The following is a 26,611-nucleotide window of genomic DNA, read 5'->3' on the forward strand; positions in this document are numbered from 1 at the left end:
GTAGCACCCTGTAATTACACTGAAGAGGAGTACTTTTTAACATTGTAGATTGTTAATTTAACTCTTTAGGAATTTATAACTTTTAACACTGGAATTTTTACACTGCCGATTTTACTGTGTAAGGCTGCATCAAAAGGTAGCTTCGCGTCTGCTGCCATGTTGAATCCATAGAAATAAACAAACTGCTTCGGTGTGTCGCATAGATGTAGTCATCGTCTTGCTGCTCCCTCCCCGTTCTGTGATTGGTTCCCTAGATGAGGCGAAAATCTGGACCATGGTATCCATACTGCCTTTCAGCCTGAATAAAATCGCGCTGCGGGAAGGCAGCATGGGGAAACTCAGACTATCATGGAACATGATCTTTACTTAATATCCTAATGATTTTTTGGCATGAAAGAAAAATAGATAATTTTGACCCATACAATGTATTGTTGGCTATTCCCACAAATATACCCGTGCTACTTAAGACTGGTTTTGTGATCCAGGGTCACATATGTAGGTTAACATCTCTAGTTGACATGGAGCACGCGAAATTTCGAATCTTCGGGGAATCACTTGTAAAAAAAAAATGCTGAACAGAGGAGAGTCTGCTGGCAAGAACAGACTGTGACATTCACAGCTCAAAATAAAACGAGAATCAACATCGGCTGAGATAGCGAGAATAAGGGACTTGAAATGTTTTATAGGGATGCAGAGATGGCGTTTTATTACTCAATAGGTGAGTAAGATATTTTATTGCACAGAAAAATTGCCATATGTGGGCGTAGCTCTCTAACAGTCTTAAAGGGATAGTTCACCCAAAAATGAAAATTCTGTCAGTATTTACTCACCCTCATGTTGTTCCAATCTCGTAAGACCTTCTTTCATCTTCGGAACACGAATTAAGATATTTTTGATTAAATCTGAGAGCTGGATCACTACTCCATAGGCTTCTTAAGGGATTGACACTTGTTCCCCGAAAAGTTACTAAAGACATCGTTAAAATAGTCCAAGTGACTACAGTGGCTCAATCCTAAGTTTTTTAAACTACGAGAATACTTTTTGTTCGCAAAAACAAAAATAACGACTTTATTTCAGCTATTCGTTTCCTTCTCTGTAGGCCTCGAGTCAGTTCACTAGTGTAATAGCGTAAGCTTTTGTTGTTGTACGTCACACGCATCACACACATGACCAGCGTCGGCCAATAGTGAGCCTACGTGTGACGTAGCTTTACGCAATCACACTACGTTAACTGACTACAGCGAAGGAAATTAATACTTGAAATAAAGTCGTTATTTTTGTTTGTTTTTGTGCTCAAAAAGTATTCTCGTCGCTTGATAAACATAAGATTGAGCCACTGTAGTCACTTGGACTATTTTAACGATGTCTTTAACTTTTCGGGGCTGGCAAGTGTCAATCCCTTAAGAACCCTATGGAGGAGTGCAGTATTAATTTCGTTGACTAAATATTTTCGTCATTATTTTCGTCACAAATATATTTTTGCTGACGAAAACTAAACGAAAACTAAAAAAGAAGTCACTGATGGAGACTAAAACTATGACTAAATTGATAGACATTATCGTCAACGATTAAAGGACGAGACAAAAATAGACTGTGGTGAAAATCCAATCAGCAGACGGGAGAGAAGCGAGGAATGAACAAAAGAACCAATCGGCAAAACGAAACAGGCGAGACTCTATGAGAAGAGAACCAATCAGAGCCTGACTTGAGACGTGAAGCGATGGTATTCAGTCTTTGACCGAGCTCTCGGGTCGGGTGCGGGTAGACCGCATTCGAAGAGACGACAAAATGTCCACAGCCGCGAGAAAAAGAAGGGGAGACTTGTGGGCACACACTTCACGTTTGACGACGAACAAAACAAAGTGTAAAGCATGCGGAGCGGTCAATTCGTGGCAAGAACACAACCCAATTACCATGACCGTGTTTTTTGCTGCATGAAAGCTTTTGAATTGAAATAAAGACACAGTTGTGTTGAAATAAAGTTAAATTTGTGTTTTATATATTTTGCTTAAGTTTGTTTCCTATACCAGTGGTAAAACATTGTCTAGTAGGCCTAAATCTATTATTGATTTTAGTCTAATTTTAGTCGACTAAAATAACACTAAAATTAAAACAAATCAGATGACTAAAACTCGACTGAAACTAAAAAGAATTATAGTCAAAAGACTAAAACTAAATTAAAATTTGAGTGATCCAGCTCTCAGATTTAATCAAAAATATCTTAATTCGTGTTCCGAAGATGAACGAAGGTCTTACCTGGTTGGAACAACATGAGGGTGAGTAAATACTGACAGAATTTTCATTTTTGTGTGAACTATCCCTTTAAGCCTATCTTGTTGTGAATGTTTTATAAGCAGTATGAATGATAATCTCTCTTCTTGAAAAAGAACCATATTCTTCAGCACAGATACACAGAGCCGAAGCACACGCAAAACAGTGTTCTTCTACAAAATGCATGCAGCTTTTTTTAACTGCTAGAGGGCCAAAAGTTAGGTAGCAGTGTATCTTTAACTATTATTGCTTTTGCTGTTGTTTGTATAATTATTATTGTTAATAATATCAATGATAATAATTTTAACTTTTATAATACTAACATATTTTTAAATTGAATATTGTTGCTGTACTAAAGCTAAAACTATTTAAAATATGGTCTGGAAGATATTTACCTTTTAATGAGAGTTTTTTGATTTCTTACTGTTAAAATGTCTCTAAATCGAAAATTATTATGATTTTAATTTCATGATTTGCAACGAGAAATAGTGAAAAAAGTTGGCTATTAACTATCAAATATAGTAAATTACATGAAACCATCACCGTTTGTTATTGTTTTTTTCACTGCCCAACAAATTAATTACACAATGTTGTAATATATTTGACTAGTATTTCGAACATAACTCCCTATCTCAGCTGATTTACTTATAAACTATAGCTGAATAGTCTTTTTTATGAGCTAGATCCTCTATTGGCCAATTTTTTTGTGGTTTGTGGATTTGTAGGCCATAGTTAAAAAAAACCCTGAACTTTGGAAGTGGAAGACGAAATTTCAAAATTTTCATGTGATTCTGAATAGAAGTGAATGGAGCGTGAAATCAACTGTGTTTTGGATTTCATTTGTTTACCTATACAGTACTGTTAATATTATAAAAAAGTAACGGCTAATCTTTTCATAGCAACTCCCTTTCTCTCTCATAAAATCATTATTGCTGGTTTTGGATGTTCTGTGAGTAGGGAGCTGGTTTTGTTTGTCTGTTATGCCCCAGTACGACCACCAGAAGGCATCATATCCAAAGAGTAGCAGAGGAAATATCTGTCAGAGGTGTTCACCTCACCTCACCTCACCTCGGAGACAACTTCTCTTGACCACAAATGTGCTGCTGTCCTCATCTGCCTTCTGACCTGCACTCACTCTCCACTTCCTCTCACTTTTCTTACCAAGAGTCTAGTGCATTTGTTGTACAATGTTGTCCCAGTACTTATTCCTTATTATTATCACTTATAGGCCTGGTTTAACAGACAGGGCTTAGATTAAACCAGGATTAGGCCTTAGTTTAATTAGGAAATCTAAGTAGCTTTAATAAATGTGCTTTAATAAAAAAAATATTACTGGTGTAACCCTAACCCTTGAGACAAAACAATGGCACTGACTGACATATTTTAAAATATCTCAGTTGCTTTCAGTTAAAACAGCATTTTTGTCCAGGACTAGGCTTAAGCCTTGTCTGTGAAACCGGGGGATAGTTTAATAATACTTTTTTTTTTTTTTAAATGTGACCGTTCTTTTTATTCCCAGTTTAATAAAAATATATTTTTTTAGTTGTACAAACGTGATTTTTTTAATGTTACATATATACTTTTTGTTTGAGCAATTTGCACGTTTTTATGTCTGTATAAAGACTTGTTGTTCCGTCAGTCAAAGTTGGCCTTTCTTAGCCATAAAATTACTTTAAACTTTTATCGCTAGGTGGTGGTAAAGATGCATGCATTGTCTCCCAGTCTACGAAGAGCTTCATCAATGTGGCATCATTATGAATGACACACATCAATGTCTAAATGATGCTGGCTCTCTTTTCTCTGAATACAACACTTAGTGTTCATTTAACTCATTACAGCTGATAATTTGCCAGACATCAGTACCGTCATGACGGTCCTTGACATTAATTGTTATCATGCAGGAAATGGTTGTAGTAGTGCTGAGGAGAGGACCTTGTGAAGTGTGTTTCCTGGACTATACAAGTGCAGTCCTTTGCCATATATCTACAAGATGACAAGCTGTTACCAGTTTGTTTCTGATATACAGTAGTGAACATTTTTACTTACAGTTCAATCCATAGTGTTTCTCAAATTGGGATCTGTGGAAAATTCCTGAATTTTATGATGGTAAAATGTTACCAAGTATTGTTACCAATGTTGATGGTACACTATTAAGTAAGTTATTGACTGTAAGTCGGTAGTACTACTTGAAGTATAACAATTAATAGAGAAGTTTATTAGGAAATATACAAAAACTCTATAGGTGAAAATGCTACTGCTCCTTTTTTTTTAAAGTGCAGGAGACACACTCCCGTTTTCACTCCCCTATCTTTCTATCTATCTATCTATCTATCTATCTATCTATCTATCTATCTATCTATCTATCTATCTATCTATCTATCTATCTATCTATCTATCTATCTATCTATCTATCTATCATCTATCTATCTATCTAAAAGCCTTTTCGTTCATTTTGGGTGATATCATGAAAGGAGTCTTTGGCTCCAAAAATTTAGAAATGCAACTCAATCAACCAAACATCATATCATTAGTAAATAGTTATTAAATGTGTTCTTCTGATGAGCATCAATGAATATTTGGACTGTAAACTTTAAGTTGATGTTGATGAACCTGGTCAGCTCTGCAGATGATCTGATTTCCTGAAGTTTACTGTTGAAGGCCTAATAAAGATGAGTAAAAAACGCAGGAAGGGAGGACAGAGGTCGGAAAATAAACAAGTGTTTTAGTTGGTGTGTGTGGGAAGGCTTTATAAATGAGGGCTGGAACACAGGTGTGGGGGTGTGATTAGGCTCTCAGGGCAAATTCTCTCTCTCTCTCTCTCTCTCTCTCTCTCTCTCTCTCCCTCTCCCTCTCCCTCTCTCTCTCTCTCTCTCTCTCTCTCTCTCTCTCTCTCTCTCTCTCTTTCTCTCTCTCACGAGCAGGCTCATGTTGTTCTTCTTTTTGCTTGTGGAAGTTGTGAGGGCACCCTCTGGATTGCCTCACTGCCGGAGCATGCCGGACCCTGTTATCCGGCTATCCATCTGTGCTATTGATTTTTCTTTTTTTCATCTTTCCCCTCCCTGGGCTGGTGTTTGAGCGTCGAGATAGGGAGCTGGAGGAGGTGGGGGGAGATCTGAGCATGTTCGCAGGGGATCGGGGGGCTGAGGCTGGCAAGGTCTGCCTAGCCTGGACCAATCTCTCAGAGCAAATGTGTGTGTTTGTGTGTGTGCGCGTACAGGCCAATGTATGTATCTATTCTCTTTCTCTCTCGCTGTTTCTTACTCCCTCTCCCTCAAGGGATCGCTTCCCCCCCTCGCCTTTCAGAGGCGCCCACATCGCACACGCTTCTGGCGGCGCTTCCCTCCTCCCTCCGTCCCTCGCTCTCTCCCGCCCGCCTGCCTGCCGTCTCCTCTCCCGGGGGGGCATCAGCAGCGCTGCCGGCTCGCCCCGTGATTTGCAGAGATTTGTCTAAGTGAGAAGCAATTAGTGTGGAAGGCCATTAATGTATGTGCACTCTGGCCGACCTCCGGCTGGCTTGAGGAGAACCGGGCTGGTGTGACCGCAGGGCTCCGTGATCCTCTCCCCTTCATTTCGTTGGCAGGAACATACCGAGACACCGGCGTTCCCCACTGCCACCTGACCGATTTCTATTCATGAGATAAACGCAGCATCTCGTGCTCTAAACTGTCATGTTTCTTTGTGCGTTTGTAGGGGTCTTTTTGTTTAAGTGTTGACTAATTGCTTTGTGCAGTTTTTAATGTGTGTGTTTCAGGTTTAGGCTACCTGGCACAGTAGTTGAAGGGTTTCCTGCAAGCCCCCACACACTTTCCATTGCAGATGATTATCAGCAGTTTGCAAAAGCATGGAAAAGCAGTAGGTGTGGACTGTGTTTGGGCCGTGGGAGGGTTCCCTCTGAGATTTGCCGTGGTGGGTTTGGGCCAGGGGCATTTTCTCAGAGGAGGCGGTGCTTGTTTCAATACAATAGAATGAGAATTTCGTCGACAGTGCAAAAATAAAACAAAACAAATGCTACACAATATGAGATCAAATATTTTTTCCTGAAATGACACACTCCAATAGCGAAACCAGGATATAAAGCTTCAAAGGGAGTCTTTTGCCCACATTGAGCTCATTGTTTTCTAAGGTTCTAAGGTGTGGCATGAATGTGAAGGGGGTCAAATAAATACAGGTGACAGTCACATTAAAGGAGAGACAGTGCCTTCACATCACTCTGATTGGCTCATTAAACTAAAGTTTTCTTTTAGCCAAAAACCAAAACCAAAAAGTTTTTTTAATTAAATTTAGGTATATTGGCCAATCAAACTCTGTATGTTGTTCAGGGTGTTGTGTTCACAGGTGATAAACCAGTCATGATGGTTTACAAATTTTGCTACTTTAGTATAATTTTTGGTCACTGTGATGTACATCCCCACTGCTGACATGTTTACATGTTTTAGCTTATGTTGTGTGCAAAAAAATCAGTGCTTACATGGTCAAAATGATGCATAATCAGAGAAGCGTTAACTGTTTCCAGGCTCCAAAACGGTTCCGACCAAGTAAACAGTTTTTCTTGTTTATGCTTGTTACAGACAAATTTGTCGATACCAATATAACTAATGGTAACCAAAACTGTTTGGCTACCAACATTCTTCAAAATATCTTTTGTGTTTCGAAGAAATTAATACGGGTTTGTGAGCGTAATTCTATTGGTGAACTATCCCTTCAAAACATGAAATGAAATTTAAGTGACCATACGTGGTTAAATAAAATAAAATATAACCTCTATATCTGTGATCTATGATTATTGTATTATTATATTTGAAGCAATGTAAAACAATGCATAAACTTAATGAGAGGTTTTGACTTACAGTAGTTTGTAATAAACAATAGACTTAAAAAATGCAGAGCTTTTCCTCTTCAATTCGGAAGTCCAGTTAGTCTGGTCTTGGTAACTTACCGTATCAGAATTACAGGCCTAAATAAGTACAGAAATAACACACTTTCTAATATATCAGGTGAATTGAAGGCAGGCACTGTATCTGTGAGGTGCCGGTAGCTCCTGGGTGGCTGGTCTGACGTGTTGGTTAATTAAAGATAGGGTAATTAGAGACAGTCCTTACAGCAGCTTTTAGGAGCTTGATAAGAGGCTAATCCTCTGAAGTAAGGCTGAGATCGAACTGGTCCCTGGTGAGGCTGTTCTCCATACGCTCAGCTGGAAGTACATTCTCTTCTCCAAAAGAGTAGGATTTAGAGAAACGGCACAGGGGCAGTCTTTACCAGCCTGAGATAATATGAGGGCGGCTGGATCCTTTAAGGTTTTCTCTGTATTTTTTGTCTGTGTTAACAAGAAGTTTTACACATAATAATTATTACTTTTTAAAAATAATGTTCAAAATCATGTACACTCACATGAGATTAAGACTCCAGTCATATCAGCCCCGGAAAAAAAGAAAAAAACTGTTCGTCATTCCATCATTGTGATTTAATATCACATATTCTGATCGCCATTATCAGATTATTTTATAGATTATCAGTGTCTATATTTTGAGAGTCAATGGGATTATGTGTTGTTGACTTGTGTTGTATGCAAGACACATTTTTAAATATATTACTTGGTGTTCTTCGAATGAAAAAGTCATACAGGTCTAGAATGACATGAGGATGAATAATTAATAAATAATGACTGAATTTTCATTTCTGAGTGAACTAAAAGAAACATGATCTTTAATTGTAAGAGTTTCATGACCTACTGGATGTTTTAATTCATGGCACCCTTATCTTTTTCAGATTAAAGCCTTAACCAGAATATGGACCTTATTTGAAAAATGATGGGCATGTAAACATGGTCAGTGAGTTTTCAGTTAATGCCATAACAAGAGGCATTTTGTACCTCTAACACATGGGTGTCTGTGCCCATATGTTTGACTTGGGTCTATCTATAATTTAGTAGTGGCAGATGTCAATGTTAATCATTCATACATGTATGTTGTGTGCCAGTTTTTGTCACCATTTGTTGTTTTTCCGTCACCTACCTGCGGGGGCGCTCATCTGTCAATGACCCCAACTTTGACTGTACATCAAATGTAGTTTGATTGGACACCCAGTAGGTTACTACAAAATAATGACTGTTAACATGAATTTAATTGTAATTTTACATCCTAATTGTAGCCCTAAAATTAAATTACAACTTTTCTTGCCCCAAATCTGCTCTAGGACAACTTATTTTCCACAAAAAGGCTATTGTTTGTAAAATCTGGGGTGAGGCTTCAGTTCAAAGTGAACTCAAACGCATAACCAGTAGTCTTTATTTCTCTTTTTTTGACAATTTTGTTTACACCACCACAAGTGGAAATAGAACTTCATGGGTGAGCATAGGCCAAAGCAGCACAATGTGGTGCCAGACCCGTAATAATTTGTAATTGCCCTAGAGTTGTGTATCGCAGGTGGTTCTGCACCTCGCTGGGGTTTTAAACGCTGCTGTACCTGAAGTTGCTGGGAATGGTGGGGGATGAGACATTCCTCAGCATGCGGATAATGCAGGCACTCCTCACCACCAGTCTGCCCCGGCACCAGCTATAAAGCAGCAGCCGCAACATGACACCTCCGCTGCGAGAGGGATTTAATATAGTCCGCCACACACATGCATACACAGGAGAAACCAGAGATTTAAGTATATGCTGCCAGCGTCTCGCAGCAAGGGCATCTGTGTGTGCCGTGCCTGGACATGTTCACTCTTACATGTATCATTTAAGACAAGAAATCATCGCTACAGCGTGCACAGTACCAAATACACTACCGTTCCATAGTTTAAGACTTTCAATGAAGACCAAAGCTGCATGTATCAACAAATAGAGTACCCATTACAAAAAGAGAAGGTTCAACCAATGGATTCACTTTGGGGTCTAAGGGGAATCAAATATTGTATAACAAACGACCTTTCGAAGTAAGTCAGTTCACTCGGTGAACATCTGATCAATGCACCTTTGCTGTTTCTTTCTGTTTCTAGTAATGCAAGTGTATCTGTTGAAGTGGGAAAGGCTGGAAATTATTTTAAAAAATTGATAAGTAATTTAATAAATAATAATTAATTAATTGAATATGAATTAGTATTAATATTTAAATTACAATAACATATCTTACTGTGACAAATCTGAAAGCTATGCTATCTGATTCAGTGTTCAGCACTTATGCAAGTATTTCTTGCATTCGTTTTTCTATAAGTGGACTGTTTCCTCCCTACACGGTATCTGATTCTACATAACGTCTTATCAGACCATGAAGTGGCTAAATAAACATGATTAAAAGCATTTTAATGAATATGTATTCAGAGAATGCATTAAGCCGTGTCTCATACTGTGCTGAAGGTCATGCGCGTGTGGAGCAGGACCTGCAGTGCTGTCCCAGCCGGTGAGGAGGTTAACTGATCCGTTGAGGGGAGGAGAGCCGCCCTGACACACCGCACGATATTGACAGGTTAGAACCCGAGGGCTCCTGCAGGATATGAACACTGCTGGAGGGGGGTTACTACCTTGCGCCATTTCTGTGTGTGTGCGCATGTGTATTTGTCTGAGGAAGAAAAGATAGAGAAGCAGCACCAAGGAAAGTAAGGCTTATGCTGTTAACTTGGTTGACACGTCATATTTAGGTTAGTAGATGTTAATGTGTTAGAGCAGAATGCATGGCAGAGAGTGGTGGTACTACAGCCGGAGATCAGACAGAGCGCTGTAAGGCTGCAGGTTGGGTGAGGATTGGTGCTACTGGGCTGCTTGCAGTGTTCTGCTTGTTGATGTTCAGATGGGGTTGACCTTTCCCTGACTCACCCCACCAATCAATAACCCCAGCTTAAATTTTCATGGTTCCCTGTTTGGCTGTTTTCTTCTTTCTGGTGGAGGAGGAGGAAAGCAAAAGTGCAGGGAGGCTTGATTTATTTTCATCATTGGAACTGATAATGGCAAAAACATGAACAAAAAACTATTTGTTGATGCTTGTACATTTTTGAAACAGTCTCTTGTTGCACTGGCACACAAAAGGTATATATTTGTGTGAAACGTTTTAATAAACATTTTAATATATATATATATATATATATATATATATATATATATATATATAAAATAATATATCTTGTTGGCTTCTCCAACAAGAAGAAATATAGGGCGGGTCTTGATTTTGTCCATCGGGAATTGATTAGATCTTTGTGGTTTGCTCTTACTCGCGCCAGTAAACACGTCATCAATGAAGAGAAGAGATGTTGCAGCAAGGGGGGGGGGGGGGGGGGTATTTTGATTAAACATTATGAGGGAACATGAATTTAATAAAGTACTGCAACATTCCCGAAAAAAATAAAAATGTCCATTTTGATTTCATGGTGACTTTAAAATAGAAAAGTTATTTGAAATTGATATAATATTGCAATATTACTGTTTTTTATTGAAGTTTTGATTAAATAAATGCAACCTTTGTGAGTAAAAGAGACTTTAAAAAAATCCTTACTGACTTTTGAACAGTAGTCTCCACCAGCAGGTGCTAACACAGTCATGCTAAAATGTAAAAGTTGTCTTTAGAAAAGTTTATTTTGCCTTACACAACAACATCTTCATTTCATCTCTATAAGAGTTTGGATTGCTACTTGATTTGGATTAGGGTCACTATAAATTTCGCTGGTGAGATCAATCTGACATATGTGTGCCAATATTCTGTAGTGTAAGCAGCATAGCAGAATCTATACCGGTTGATTAAAATGATTACATGATTATACCATTTTTCTTATAAAATTGGTAAGTAGACATAATTGTGTTTATTGCAGTTTCTGGTTGCCAAGATGATGACAACATCACACGGGCCACAGAAAAAAACACGAGGGTCGTATGCGGCCCACGGAGTAAAAAATATTGATTGTGGAAATCATGTGGATCTGTGGGAGGAGTGGTCTGTGTGGCCATTGAGTCATTTCTGAGTGTTTGTATTCTTTGTTTTGTCCTTCACGATGTAGGTGTGGGTTGCAACCTAATTTTCCATGTACCGATGAAGATCTCTGTGTGTATGATAAAACGACTCCTTGCTTCAGCAGCAGGCCTCAGTGAGCTGTGGGGCAGAAAACTGGCTCCTGAGCGATCAAAGCTGAGCGCAGCACATACATGGGGGCGTTTAGCGTCGCCACCGACGCAGGCAAGCCCTTCTGTGGTCGGCTCGTGTTCTATATCTACACTCATGACATTTTCACTTTTACGCTCATCGCTCCTCCTCATTCTCACTTTCGTTACCCACAAGCCCCAGTCATGGTGCATGCATGTTTTTTGTGTCTGTTGATGCACCCACTGACTGTAGGGTTTCCCTCCAGAGTGTGTGTAGGTGCAGCGCACATTTTGCATTCCACGCCCCACGTACTCGAGGGTCACACTTTTCCATTGCTTATCGCTCGGGTACCTCTTCACACAGAAGCGTGATTGCTCAATGACGACAACTTTAGTTGCAAAATTCAGTGCACAGCACTTGCGAATGTGTACAGATAAGAAGAGGGATATGAAAAGTGGCTTCACATTCACTACTATTTAAATATAATTAAAGCCATTTTACTTCAGTAGAAAACATTTGAAATGCTCATAATGTTGTCTTAATGCTCGTATGTAAAATGTAGTACCATAACATAAATGTAAGGAGATTCACTAATATATCAATATATTAAAAATGCAGCTATATTAAAAATGTTATTTAAAATGTATACATATTTTTATATACATTTTTTATATATTTAATGAGATTTAACAAGATGAATCATCACAGGTGGTTCAGGACTTCCACACACATGTAGATAATATTGGAGTAAACATGTGTGTCTGTTTTTCTCCTCAATCTTCAGAATGGCGTTTGACTTGTGAACCGTGGCCCAGGCGGGCAGGAAACGCGTCATGGTGCTAACTGGAACCAGATGTCAGAGGCTGTTGGGGATTCTCACAATGGAACATGCTCGTCAAAAGGAAACTTTTCTCTCCTCCTCTCTCTCTCTCTCTCTCGCTCTCTATTTCTTTTCTTTTTTTCTCTGCAAGCATCAAAGACCCTGCTTGTTGGGGTGCTGATTGATCACTAGAAGATGACAGACACTACCACTTCTAGCTTCAGCAGGAAGGAGAGAGATAAAGCAAGATGGGGTAAGAGAGAACCAAACCAGGAACAGACTTAAAGTACCTTAACTTTGTTAACTCGGAAACTAGGGAATGTGCCTGACTCCTGATGGACCATGGGCACCAAGCACCTGACACTTGATTTTAATTATTTACTTGTATATTTTGTAGACACACCAGGCAGGAGAAGGTGAGAGGGGACAGCAGGAGAAATACATCAGACATGATTTATTATTTTTTTAACAGGGACAGATCATTTAACTCATACCTGTATAAGTTCATAAAGTGCCCCTTTTATAAAGTGCTATTTTAAAGTCTCCTAATTTTGTTTTGGAGGTCTCCTACAACAGGTTTACATGCATCAAAGGTCAAAAAACAGTTTCATTTCCTCATATACATTGCACAGCACATCACCACATTTTTCAGTGATACTCAAACGACTTGATGGATGAATCAGTCTCTCTAAATCCCTTCTTTCCGCAAGCAACTCTGCTCTGATTGGCCAGATGGCGCAGTCTGTTGTGATGGCCCAGTCTTACAGCACCTGTCAGAAACAAAAACGTCCATTACCATAATAACTTCAGCTCCGTCCGGAGACTTCCTGCAGCTCTACATGTATACACTGTAAACTAAAGACTGTAACGAACGATGATGTTGATTTTACCATATCAATCCTAGCGCGAGTCTGAAGATTAAACATTGGAAGAACTAGTTATTCAACCCGAACCTCCATCGCAGGGACGACTTGAGCAGGACGTTTCTCAGTGATACACTACTCAGTTTGAGGTACATTATGAGATGTTGCAACTGTTTTTTCTCACCATCAGTTTTCTTTCAACATACCGATGTGTATTTTTCTAATTTACTGCTGTGAACATGCTGGAAATATATCAACAACAGTGCATATGTGAGCTGAGCACTAACGTGAATGACTGATGTAACAAACAAATCTTGCTCCATCCTTTATCTTTACTTATCTCACAAATAGTGAGAACGACAGACAATCTGCATTAATAGACACAGTTTTAGGTAATAGTAGCCCACAGCTGCTTAGCAGAAGTATTTCAGTTAGACAGTAATAACGTGAGTTAGGCCGGGAACTCGCACAATATAAAAAACAAAACTATGTATTTTGAACAAAATGTAGTTCCTAAAATGCAACACCCTCTTACTCATAAATGCTTTTGCGTCCTAATTAATATTCAAGACATGCGCTGATAATGTTTATAGTTTGCACCTCCCCCACTTTTGAGAGTGTTTCTGATTTTTAATGATAATTCTGTTTGCTCAACAAAGCCATTTCCTTTTCTTGTCATTTTTGGATGTTTCTACATATTCTTCCAGTTTTAATTTCTCTATCGCTTTCTCTCTCTGTAGGCCTGGCTAGTTATGCAGTGAATTGGCCTCCTCTCAATGCCCCAAGGCATGGCCTGCCTCCACTCCGCCTGACTGCATGCACAGCCGAGCACAGGCATGCTGCCAACTGTGTCCTTGCTTTCAGCCTCTCCATGCTGCCAACCTCCCTTAGCTTCTCTAATGTCCTGCAATGCAGTTTCTCAGAATTAAGGCCACCAGGAAGCTTTGCATTTCGGCACAGCCATGATTAAATGTTGAAGCAATATGTAAAATTCTACTTTAGACATGAGGCAAGTTTTAATACAATATTACTATACAATCTTAAATTACGCTAATCATTCAAGAATTTACCATGGTGACCATAGTTACCAGCAAGAGAGTATAGTTACTACATTTGTTAAAACAATAAAAACACTGAAAAATTTCTTTCCCACTAATACACCTTTTTTTAATCACCTTTAAAAAAATTTACATTTCAATTAACTTTTTACAGATTAAGAAGTAGCAAATCATGCTTCGTGGCTGTGATATAAATAGCCTGTTTGCCATTTAAAGAGATGTTCATATTTTGTTCCAACTTATTTAGAAATTATAAAAACAGGACATAAAATGTTATTTCATGGGGGTTTAATTAGCCACCATCAAGATGAAAATAAAAACCCTTTTTGTATTATTTAAGGAAATCCAATATTATATTTAATATAAACTGCAATACTATTTGTATATTTTGTTGTAGAATGTGGTTATTACTGTATGTGTATTATATTTATTTTATTTTGTTTGTTATGTTTTTAATATAAATTTTTTTTTTTTAGAGTTTTCCTAAAGGATTACCCACTATGTAAAAAAGTTTTTATAAACAGCAGTAACTATTTTGTATTTTGGTGTAATATGGTTCTGTAATTATTCATTTATAAAAACATTTATTTCAATATTTTTAATATATTTATTTTTAAGGGCATTTCTAAAGACTCCTCTACTGTAAATAATTATACTGACATTTGTGCATTGTGGGTGGTGTGTACAGCTTTACTGTATACTTGTTAGTGTATAGTAAAATTTTGTTCTGTAAGTGGCTAACCCTATATAGTTTTTTGAGGTGTTAAAAGTTCAGTGTGTATGAACTGTGCTCGCTCTAGCCCGTGACCTCTATTTCCTCTGCCCAAGGCTGATCTGTGGGCCGCCTGCCCTGTGAACAGTCCCTGGTCCCTCTAAATCGATATTCAACTGCCTACCATGAGCTATGCTTGAACTGTAAGTGACCTTACCGTGTGTTGAAGCTGAATCTATTACATAGATGGTGCAGAACAGTATTTGTTGGCTGAGGTCAGTGTAAAAATACATGTTTGTGTGGGTAAAAGTGCACTAATTCTGACTGGTGGAGTATGGTGAGTGTGCTTACCCACAGAAGGCTGCATGTTATTGTGCTAAGCCAAACAATTGGGGTGTTTTTCTGGCAGTTCAAGGACATTTGTTTGGACCCGAGTTGATGTTTGTGGTTTTGTCATGTTTGTGTGTGTACAGTAGGCCTCTCTAGTGTGGTGTGGTGATTTAGACTCGCCCTGTTTCCTGCTAGAGGCTCATGGTGCGAGCTGCTGTCACCACTAATTGAACCCCGTAGGTGAAGTAAGGATGGAGGGAGGTAGTCGAAGGAAAGAAAAAGAGGGGGGAAAAGCTCGGTGAGGCTGTAGTGCCCCTGGGGTTTTGGTCCCTGCAAGCCTGATTCCCTTGGTCTAAATATCTGGCTTGATGCTCCGGGGCTTCCCTCCGTCTTATCTGCTGATAATTAGGTACTGTAGCTACACAGCACACTTATGAACTATAGATTTCTTCTATATCTGTGCAAAAAGTGCACATGAAAACCTCCCGGAACTATTAGTCTGAGGTTTACGTTAGAAAACAAGCGCCACTGCATTATGCACTTTGCTTGCTCATAATTCTGCTTAACATAAAAGGCAAGATTGCAAAAACGAAACAATACAGACTTTATTGTAAAGTAGTGTCAGGGTTTTTTAAGTGGTACAATTAGCTCGTAGCCGATCCCACATTGTGTTCAGCTGTGTGTTCTTCCTGTATGGGCCCCTCCAGCCGAGATATTCCTCTGAGCCTCTCCGTAGACCTGGGAACTGAATCACCACTGGCTCTGTTCAAATTATAGTATGCCAATGTAATTTGCTGGTAAAGCAAACTCTCCAGAAGCCAACGTAGTTTGGCTACAAAGGCTCCTGCAGGATGCCAAACACTGTTCGTACAGTCATTGTACAAAACAGTACAAATTATACACACAACCAAATACACATAAATGTGAAGTTCTTTGTAAAAAGTGCAAAGAGAAATTTTCTTCTTTCCCCCCCCACTTTTTATGCATGTCATATAGAGGGAAAGCATAGAGAAATTCCATCAAATTTAAAGTGCCCCTATCATGCTTGTTCAGATATCACCTTAAATGTAGTGTGTTAAATTGCAGATATTTTAAATTTAAAAACTGCTAAGTTTCAAAGATAAAAGTGCATGATAAATGTTATTGTCTCCCAAAAGAAAGAACCGATTCTGAACTGCCTGAAACGAGTCAACAGTAATTTCAGTATTACTACCTGCTTGAACCTACGTAGGTTTGTAACACATTTGCATAAAATTAGCCCATGGTGTTCATTGGCTGCCCTCAACAATGTCTACTATGACCCGCCCTTGAAACACTGTAGTTGTACCTGAGGCCTGGAAGAGTTCGGTTTGTGTTGTTTATATGTCAAGAAGACGCTGTTTTCTGCGCTGCAAAACCACATTGCGTGCACTTCCAAAGGATGAGGACTCGCACTTGAAATGATATGGCAAAAGCGACATTGTTACTGTTCATATCACTGTGTATACAAGTTTTGAGGAAGCCTCTGGAGCTGAATTTCATATACAGGTGCTGGTCATATAATTAGAATATCATCAAAAGTTGATTTATTTCAGTAATTCCATTCAAAAAGTGAAATTTGGATATTATATTCATTTATTACACACAGACTGATATATTTCAAGTGTTCATTCCTTTTAATTTTGATGATTATAACTGACAACTAATGAAAACCCCCAAATCAGTATCTCAGAAAATTTGAATATTGTGAAACAACACAAAAACCTAAAATTCTCAGGACAGCAGCATTTGTCCAAATTTTTATCTTAACAGTTCGATTTCATCAGAAACGATCTTAAAACAGGGCTTTACTTGTAAAACGCCGAACTTACCCTTTAAGCCAGTTATGTATATCTATTTATATCAATATATTTCAGTTTATATCAGTCTGACAACAGCCAGTCTGCTCCACACGGAGTTCTGATCTCACCATCATCGAGTCTGTCATTACATTAACTTTTAGTCCGTCTCATTTTTTCAATTTTTTTCATGTCTGAGACAGACTAAATCCAGAAAAACATAGCCGGGACGCTTGAGGAAAACCTACCTGCAAAACTACAGAACTGCTGAAAAGTTATAGGCACTTAAAATGTAATAGGTGTAAAAATGCTGTAAAGTGAAGATGCTTTCAAAAATAATATCATAAATAGATTTTATGAAACGGATAAATGGAAACGGATATGAGTATGGAGCGTACTTCACAAAAGACTAGTTCAGGTTCTGCAGTTAGCAAAGTCATTGAACTCCAAGCTTGTGTCTGTGGCTGGAGCAAGGTGACAACGGTTAGGGGATTGAAGATTCATAAAGGGAAAATGAAATGCTTGAGGGAGAAGGGACAAGGGCCTCGCATTGATCAGTACTTCTTACGGAGTCAGTCAAGTCAGTCGAATGAAATCCAGCGACAGGAAGCAAACCACAGTTCGCAGGATATCAGTACCCCTGTCATAGAGGAGATGAGGGTTTGCACAGTTAGTGATGAACACATTGATACTTGTGAACCCGGTCAGACTAGCCAGCATAAGAGAGAAAAGAACCTCAACGGGCATAGGCCTGGAGTTAGATGGCCAAGAGCTTGTGAGAAAACTGCATGGGACACGGTAAACACAGATCTATGCTTTGCATTGGAAAGATTAACTGGTACAGTTGAAAAGAAGCTGAATAAATTTGGGGACATAATTTACGCATATGGAAGTGAGAGGTTTGGTGTGGAAAAAAGGAAGGAAAAAGTACAAACTACTCCTGCTGTATCTAGACGGCAGCAGAAAATTGAAGGGTTAGTTAGAGAAAGGAGACAGCTGAGGAAGCAATGGAAAAAAGCAGAACAAAGTCAGAAGGAGGGACTCAATCTCTTACAAAGGGCCATAAAAGATAAGCTTGCAACATTACACAGAGCTGAGCGCCTACGGAAATGCTACAAAAAGATGGAGCATGCGAGGGCTAAATTCTATAAAGACCCATTCAAATTCGTAAAGAAGTTATTCACCAGTGAGAAGAATGGCACTTTAAAAGCATCTAGGGTTGAGCTAGAGAGATATTTGGAGGAAACGCATAAAGATGCAAAAAGACATGAGCCTATGTCAATTCCGTCAGATATCCCACCTATCAATCCACCAGAATTCCAAATGGAGGTCTGTGCACCTAAGTGGAAAGAGGTAGAGCAGGCTGTGAGAAAGGCAAGGGCTTCATCATCTCCTGGGCCTAATGGAGTTCCGTACAGAGTGTACAAGAGTGCTTCAGGAGTTCTACGAATTCTGTGGAAATTGATAAAAGTGGCATGGGAAAAGCAGGTTGTACCTAGAGCATGGCGCCGAGCAGGTGGAGTCTTTATACCTAAAGAAAAAGACGCTACAAGCATCAGTCAGTTTCGTCCTATTTCACTATTAAACGTCGAAGGTAAGATTTTCTTCAGCATTATTGCGCAGAGATTGTCAACCTACCTATTAAAGAATGGCTTAATTGACACTTCAGTTCAAAATGCGGGCATTCCAGGGTTCTCAGGATGCTTAGAACACATCAATGTTATCTGGCAACGAATTCAATCAGCTAAAAAGGAGAGGAAGGAGCTCCATGTGAAATTCCTGGTTTTGGCTAATGCATATGGTTCAGTGCCACATGAACTTCTTTGGGCAGCATTTGATTTTTTTTAGAGTACCAATGTCAATAACAAATTTGTTGAAAGCCTATTTTGAACATTTGCAATTCAGTTTCTCAACTCCAAAATTCAGCACCGCATGGCAATGCTTAGAGGTTGGAATAATGGCAGGATGCACCATTTCTCCACTGGCGTTTACTATGGCAATGGAAGTAATCATTAGGGCATCAAGATGGGTAGTAGGAGGAGAGCGCTTGGCTTCTGGGATGCGACTACCACCAATCAGAGCATACATGGATGACATGACAACCATGACCACAACAGTAGCCTGCACTAATCGGTTATTGGGGAAGTTAACAGATAATATTGAATGGGCACGAATGCAATTTAAGCCCTCTAAATCAAGGAGCATCTCGATAGTTAAAGGAAAGGTAGTAGATAAAACATTCTTCATTAATGGTGAGCCAATCAGCGCCGCCGCTCCCACCACGCGCATCACGCGCTGTGCGTAGGGCACCAAGTGCTGAGGGGGGCACCAAAAATAGCCTAATGAAAAATCAATCATCATATCATAGTCATAATAATTATAGTGCCGATATTATTTCATTATAGAAATATTATTAGGCACTTTTTAGGGATGTATATAACAAGACAGGCGGAACAAGAGTATTTAATTGCTCTAGAAAGTAACGATGGTGCCGCCGCCGCCTCAGTGTTCCGTTGGATTGCGCCTTAAAAAGTTAAAGTTAAACCGGTAAAAATAAACGTTTTTTTTTTCCCGGGGGCGGGGGGCACCATAAAGGAATTATGCTTAGGGCACCAAAATGTCTAGCAGCGGTACTGTAGCCAATACCAACAGTTTCTGAGAAGCCAGTGAAGAGTCTTGGGAGATGGTACGATGGGGATCTAAAGGACACAGTTCGAGTGGGAGAAGTTAGACGACAAGCAGTGGAAGGGTTGAAGAGCATAAACAGCTGTGCTCTACCAGGCAAACTAAACTCTGGTGCTTTCAGTTTGGTCTACTGCCAAGGTTGCTGTGGCCACTGACTGTGTACGAGGTCTCTTTGACAACAGTGGATAAGCTGGAAGCGTTAATAAGTTCATACATCAGGAAATGGTTGGGAGTTCCACGCTGCCTCAGCAGAGTGGGACTTTATAGTAAAGGAGTATTGCAGCTGCCAGTCTCTGCTTTAACCGAGGAGTTTAAGTGTGCCAAGGTCAGACTGGAAATGACTTTAGCAGAGTCACGTGACAAATGTGTAAGGGAGGCAGCCCCTGTGGTAAAAACTGGTAGAAAGTGGTCAGCAAAGAAATCTGTAGTAGAGGAAAAGGCTGACCTTCAAATTGGGGATATCGTGGGACAGGTACAGCATGGAAGAGGGGGTTTTGGGCTCAGTTTAGCTCCTCCTGAATGGCACAAGGCAGGCCCAGCTCAAAGGAGGAAGCTGCTAGTCAACGAGGTGCGAAAGCAGGAGGAGAGGATGAGATGTATAAAGGCCATTTCCCAGGCCAAGCAGGGAGAGTGGATGACATGGGAGGGTGTGGAACAACGCAAATGGGCTGGCAAGACCTTTGGTCAATGGAAGAGAGTAGGATCAGTTTCCTTATTAGGTCAACATATGATGTTCTCCCATCACCGCAGAACCTAAACCTCTGGGTAGGAGAGGATCCCTCTTGTCCTTTGTGTACTTCAGCTGCCACATTAAGCCACATTTTGAAAGGATGTAATGTGGCTCTAAGCCAAGGTCGGTTTACTTGCCGTCATGACCAAGTATTGCGATGTTTGGCTTTAGCATTGGAAGGCAAGCGTAGTATGACCAATAAGTTGCCGCCTGTTCTAGCAAAATATTACACGCAGAAGACAATATTCCTCCGCCCAGGCGAGCAACCACCAAGAAAAGGTGCTAACACCAATTCTCACCCAGGACAACTGGAAGCTGCTAGGGACTGGAAGATGCTGGCTGATCTTGATCAACGGCTTATTTTTCCACCTTAGATTGCCACCTTAACCTACGACCAGATATTGTTTTGTGGTCTGGATCACCACGCATTGTTCAACTAATAGAGTTAACAGTGCCATGGGAGGATGCGGTAGATGAGGCATATGAGAGGAAGAAACTCCGGTATGCTCATCTGGCCACTGAAGCAGACAAGCGAGGATGAAGAGTCCAGGTTTATCCAGTGGAAGTGGGTTGTCGAGGTTTTGTGGCACACTCTACAACTCGGTTCCTCAGAGACGTTGGATTCAGTGGCCAAGAGTTGCGTCGCACAGTAAAGAACTTAACTGAAGCAGCAGAAAGGAGCAGCAACTGGCTGTGGTTGAGACGGAAAGATTCTAGCTGGCTGTGTACAGGCCGCCATGCTACGGTTTCGTAGAATTCTTAAAAAACTTGAAGAGTCTGTTGGTATATTTGTAGAGGTTGTATAGTATTTACAGTCATTACGTTCCTGTGTATATTGCATGATTGACGGGTGGTTGGGCAGATATTGTGTTTTGCAGTAGGTGGTATGCCATACGGAACCGTTGCCACTGAAACTGCATAATAACGCACCAGTGGGGCTCGACAGCCTTAGTCAAATGGGTTGGCGCGTATGGTTATGTTGCGGAGAGATTGTGAGTTTGTGGTTAGGTCTCAGCAGCAGGAGGGATGTAGAGGTCAGTAAGCTGGGCTGAGTTGAGTGTGGGATGGAGGGGGGTGACTCTGGGACGCCAGAGTCACTGTCGAGCCCTCTTGAGGTGTCGTGGGCTAGTCGACGAAACACTGAGGACATGTTTAAAATAGCATAAAACCTTTAAAATAGCATAATGGGGCACTTTACCATTTCAACATTTTAAATATGAAGAAAGTATTTAATGAGACTTGGCAAACAAAAAGTTTAAGGCTATTATATCTACACTAATGTTGAAAAGTTTGGGGTCAGTAAGATTTCCACAAAAATATTAAGCAGCACAATGTTTTAAATATTGATAATAAGAAATGTTTCTTGATCACCAAATCAACATATTAGAATAAAGGATCATGTGATACTGAAGACTGGAGTAATGGCTGCTTTCCCTTCACAGGAATAAATTACAATTTAAAATGTTCAAATATTTTTTTTAAACATTGCAATTATAATTGTAATTGTAACAATATTGCTGTTGTTACTGTATTTGGGATCAACTAGATGCAACCTTGTTGAGCATACAGTAAGAGACTTCTTTCAAAAATATAAAAAAATCTTACCGACCCCAAACTTTTGAACAGTTTGTTTTTTCTATTTAGTAAAAAAGGAATAGCTTTAATTTGTAATAGCCATTCTTTTGCAATAACACTTTTTTTACTTTTCCATTCCAAGGAGGTCACTAAAACAGCTGAATTGTGTTTTTCATTGACATCACATTCAAGTTAATTTTATTGTGGCTCTTTTCTCATAAATCTACAACATTAGTCACCTATACGATGGCTCAGTAGCATCTGACACGCACACTGGGTTTAGCTTTTCTCCCTTTTCTTATTGGCCTACAGTGATTGTTTCATATAGTGATGTATAGATCTTACAGTGGATACTCTGAATATATTTTCTCAATTTCATTTTCTATGGACCACCAGGGCTTTGGTCAATATCAATTGCAATGCCTGGCTCCGGACAGACAAATTCATTTCAATTACAATTACCATCGTCGCGACGTTGATTTATAGCATTGTTTTCTTTCCAGCGCCTTCCCGCTCTCATTAATCACCACTTGCCTGCCCATATGATCTGCAGTTCATCTACCTGCCAAGCGGGATTGCTCCGCCGAGCATTCCTCCGCCTCACCCCCAGTCAGAGACCACAGGGAATATTAGTGTCCTTAATTCACACTCCATCTTTCCACATTTACTCTCAACAATGCTAACTTACAGGAATGCTAACGTGACGTGGTTCTTTGCTTCTCTCGTTACTCACTCAGTAGATCTTATAAATGAGTTAATGACATATAAGATGATGAAGTAAAGTAATCTTTTAAAAATCTAGTTTAAAACCTGTGTCAAGTTCTTAGTATGTACTCTTTGTTTACATGTTGGTTTCATATGGCTTTGAGAAACTTTTATACTATTTACAAAAGTGTCTAGGCTACATTTAAGACTCCAAAAATGTCACGTGGTGTGACCATCATTAAAAAATTCCTTACACTTTGAATACTTGCGAGTGTGCACATCCTAATTTTTAAGTTTTGAATTATTTTATAAATATTATCACATGACATTTTAGAATTGGATCTTATCTTGACATAAAAAATTTCAAATTATCTGATATTTGAAGAGCCTTATTGACCTTGACACACAATCATAAGGATCTTCAAGTGTCCTTTCTATGATATCATTTCTGGTTTTATTTATGAATTGCATTTTTTAAATATATATTTTTTAAATATGTTAATAAATAGCTTAAAAACAAATGCGTTGTATTATTGACACAAACAAAATGTATTGCTTCAAATGGTTACATGTACATTCACTGTTACTATTCATTCACAAATGTCTCATTTCATGACACACACACACACAAAATTCCCATTCCCAATTCAACAGCCATCCAGTAAACAACCTCATTACATATTTATGAGGTTTGGCCATTTTCGTTTCCTCATAAATACTGTATAGATCATGTTATTTTAGAGACACAAGACTGAAAGTGTTCTGCGAAGTGCTACCCTCTCAATTCACCATTTGGTTACAATCAGTCTGGTAAAAGCTGTGTCTATTTTGGATCGTCTGGAAATGTTAAAGACACTGTCTCTCGTTTTGTCAGTGCTTCCTCCTCTGTATTTCAGGGTGAGTCAGAGGCTCAGACGTCGTCTAAATATGTGAAAGGGTGCCATTCCAGGGCAAGCGTAGCTGGGCTGCCGCTGACATGACTGTGTTTGCACAGTTCAGATTTGTCCCTGGCTTGGCAGCTGCCGCCGGATCCTGCCGTGCTCTCCCGCGGTCATCCTGTCTCAAACATCACGTGAAGAGTGGAAAATACGTACACATTTGCCGGCACCCCGACAGTTTCCAGAAAAGGCTGTGATTCAGGCCTCCAATAAAACGAGATGCTGTGGTTCAGCCTGGACAGATTAAAAGTCTGTTTGGACAACATTTTGATTGTCCTGTTTTGGGTGTTATGGGAAACGGATTGGGTTTCTACCAACACTGGAAACTACACATTAAGAGCCTAACTGGAGTAATTTGTCACAGTACTGATTTACTCCGGATAAAGTTATGAGAATCCTTAAAGGTTAATTCTAGCGTGCTAACGTTTGCCTATTCGCAGACAGGAGAAAGGGAAGCACATTCAATTTATGGTTACAAAGACCTTGGATCATCTTCCAAAATTAAGTTAAATGGTAAATACTCAAAAGAATGTCTTCCTGGAAGGAACTGTTAACTAACTTGCCAAACTGCCTCTTCTTTTCCGATATATTACTTCCTTGTCATCTTAAATCAACAAAATAGATTCCAGTGAACTTTTTGTTACGGACACCTGGTTTTTCTTACTTTGGCTAAAGATGATGGAAAATGTACAGGGGAATCAGGTGACACCTGAGTGACGGGTTTAGAAGTGAATAAGATATATCTAAATCTGAGCTGAACGTCTCAAACAATGTTTGTCTTTCTGTAGCCTATATTATAAGGTACAGCTTATCATCCAGTATTTTAGGGTGTTATGATCATGTCTCCTTATCCTTGATGATTGTCTTTGTCTCTCTCAGACTCCTGTGCTGTTTTCGTTTCACGTAAAAAACGAATGCAGGGTGAAATTATGCTTTATTTATTTATTTTCATGTAAAGATTACATTTATTTAAGGGTTATTAAATTATAGCAATAAGCTGATAATTATTATCATATTATTGCCAATAAAAGATAAATGGCAGATATTACAATTATATAATGTTTTGATTAAATACATTAAAAATAAAGCCCAGAGAAACTATAATCAAGTGGTGTAAATGCTACAAATGCATCACAACATTATAATGTACAATATATAAAGTGGATTTTAAAATTGATATTTGTTAAATATTTAAGTGTTTTCAAATTATTAGTGTTTAAAGATTAACTAAGCATTGAAAAAATAATGAAAATGCACATTCATAATTAAATATTCAATACTGATCAATACCGATAAATAAATAAAAAAATATTTAATATCGGCCGGTAGCCAATATAGTATGTAAGGAATAATTGACAACGGGCCGTTGGATTATTTGAAAAATAATGCACACCTGAGGAGGTAATTATTTTTCAATAATTCAAGGGCCTGGCGTCAATTATTCCACTTTATATACGGTTATGTATTTCACAAAGTATGTCAGGTTTTTGTCCTTAGAAATCTATTGTGTGTAGGACTAATTTCTTATGCATCTCATCCCATGTCTCCGTTGCTAATTCCAAAACGTCATTTTAGAGCTTGTGATGGAGGCTAGAATGTCATTTAGCTTTTAAGTTGTTAACTATTTAATTAATAAAATCGTCAGAGCAGCGCTGACAACATGTTTCTGTGCAAGTGTGTGTCCGTACTGTATGTGTGTGCGTTTGACTGGAGAGAGAGAGTGGGAGAAAGAGAATATGTGCTATTCCATAATAAATAATACATGCATAATACATAATAAAACGTAATTTTGTGGCAAAAAAGATGGAAATAATTTGTCGTTTCTATCCTATTGTTTACTATATTTATTTGCTTGGTCAGTGTCGTTGTGGGTTTAGGCATGGGCGTCGGAACCATTGTATATGGGAGGGACAAGACCCACCCAGTAGAAAATATGGAGGATGACCCACCCACATTTTTTTTTGCTTCCGACGCCCATAGGTTGAGGTTATTTTGCTGTTGTAAGCTGCAAAGACCTTTGAAATAACTGGAATCATTTGGCGAAGTGATATGGAAATGAAAGCGTAAGCATAGGTTCTACCAGAAAGACTCCACTGCCACGTCATTAATTTATAATCTTGCGCAGCCAATCACAGCTTGACACCAAATATAAAAAGACAGATCTCACCCTCCTATTTTGCTGCCTGTAGGTGTCGTAGGGAAGTTCCCCTCCATCCTCCCCACCACCACCAGGATGGCTCCCGTCCACTCGTCTGGGGGTAGGCTCCACCCTGCCTCTATCATCAGACAGGACCTATGTACCAGTTAACTTCAAGACCTGGACGAAGGATGGGGCCTATGCCAAAGAACTTTTAGACGGAGCTTGTCGTGAGTTTGCTTATTTATTTTGTCTGTATGTATATCATTTTACAAAATAAAATTCATTCATACGAGAATCCTCCCGAGTCTTTTTGGTTGAACTGTAATGCGGTCAAGACCTGCCTTGAACTACTTTAGCCGTGCGTTTCCCTGAAAATAATTGCACACCTTAGAATGTTTGTAAACCAATCAGATTCAACCATACAATTGCCCCGTACTATAAAGATATAATGTGCATTTCTCAGTGTTTTGCACAGATTCTCTAACGCATGGATCTGTGTTGTTCACGCAGGCAACCCAAGTTCAATTAAGTGACATTTCTTCATTTTGTGTCATTCTCTATGTGCATCTATTAAAGCAGCCAAAAAAAGCAGACTGCCTCTAAAGAGTGGAGTCTGGCGTGCAGCCGGCCTGTCTGTGAGAGATCCGTATGCAGCTCACTCAAGGCTGGATTGGTGTTTCTTCAGGAAGTGCAGCTTCTCCACAATGCTGGTCTGATGAAAGCAGAAGAGCGCTATCGATCTGGTTCTGGGGGGAGGATGACCTGCGGTGGAAGTGAGGCTGAGCTGCTGAAGAGAGGAAGGAGAACTGGATGGGTTCTTAGGACCTCTAAGGGCAGATGAGGAGGGATCTGGGGGGCGTCAAACCCCCTCTTCTTTCTCTCTCTCTCTCTCTCTCTCTACCACTATAGTCTA

At 39.4% G+C, this 26,611-nt stretch overlaps 1 long non-coding RNA gene across 4 annotated transcripts; it reads left to right on the forward strand.

The window, feature by feature from the left end:
* Window positions 1-496: 496 nt before the first annotated feature.
* On the forward strand, window positions 497-26,530 carry LOC143725651 (uncharacterized). Of its 4 annotated transcripts, XR_013198289.1 has the most exons (5): window positions 497-718; window positions 9,615-9,723; window positions 12,110-12,398; window positions 25,748-25,925; window positions 26,275-26,530. It is a non-coding gene; the product is annotated as an uncharacterized LOC143725651 (long non-coding RNA). The 4 variants fall into 4 exon arrangements; XR_013198287.1 differs by lacking the exon at window positions 9,615-9,723; XR_013198288.1 differs by lacking the exon at window positions 9,615-9,723 and having other exon boundaries at window positions 26,278-26,530.
* The last annotated feature ends 81 nt before the right edge of the window (window positions 26,531-26,611 follow it).

Source organism: Siphateles boraxobius, unplaced genomic scaffold, assembly GCF_051911475.1.
Source record: "Siphateles boraxobius isolate OS27281-9 unplaced genomic scaffold, OSU_SipBor_1 77, whole genome shotgun sequence".
Classification (NCBI taxonomy): Eukaryota; Metazoa; Chordata; class Actinopteri; order Cypriniformes; family Leuciscidae; genus Siphateles; species Siphateles boraxobius.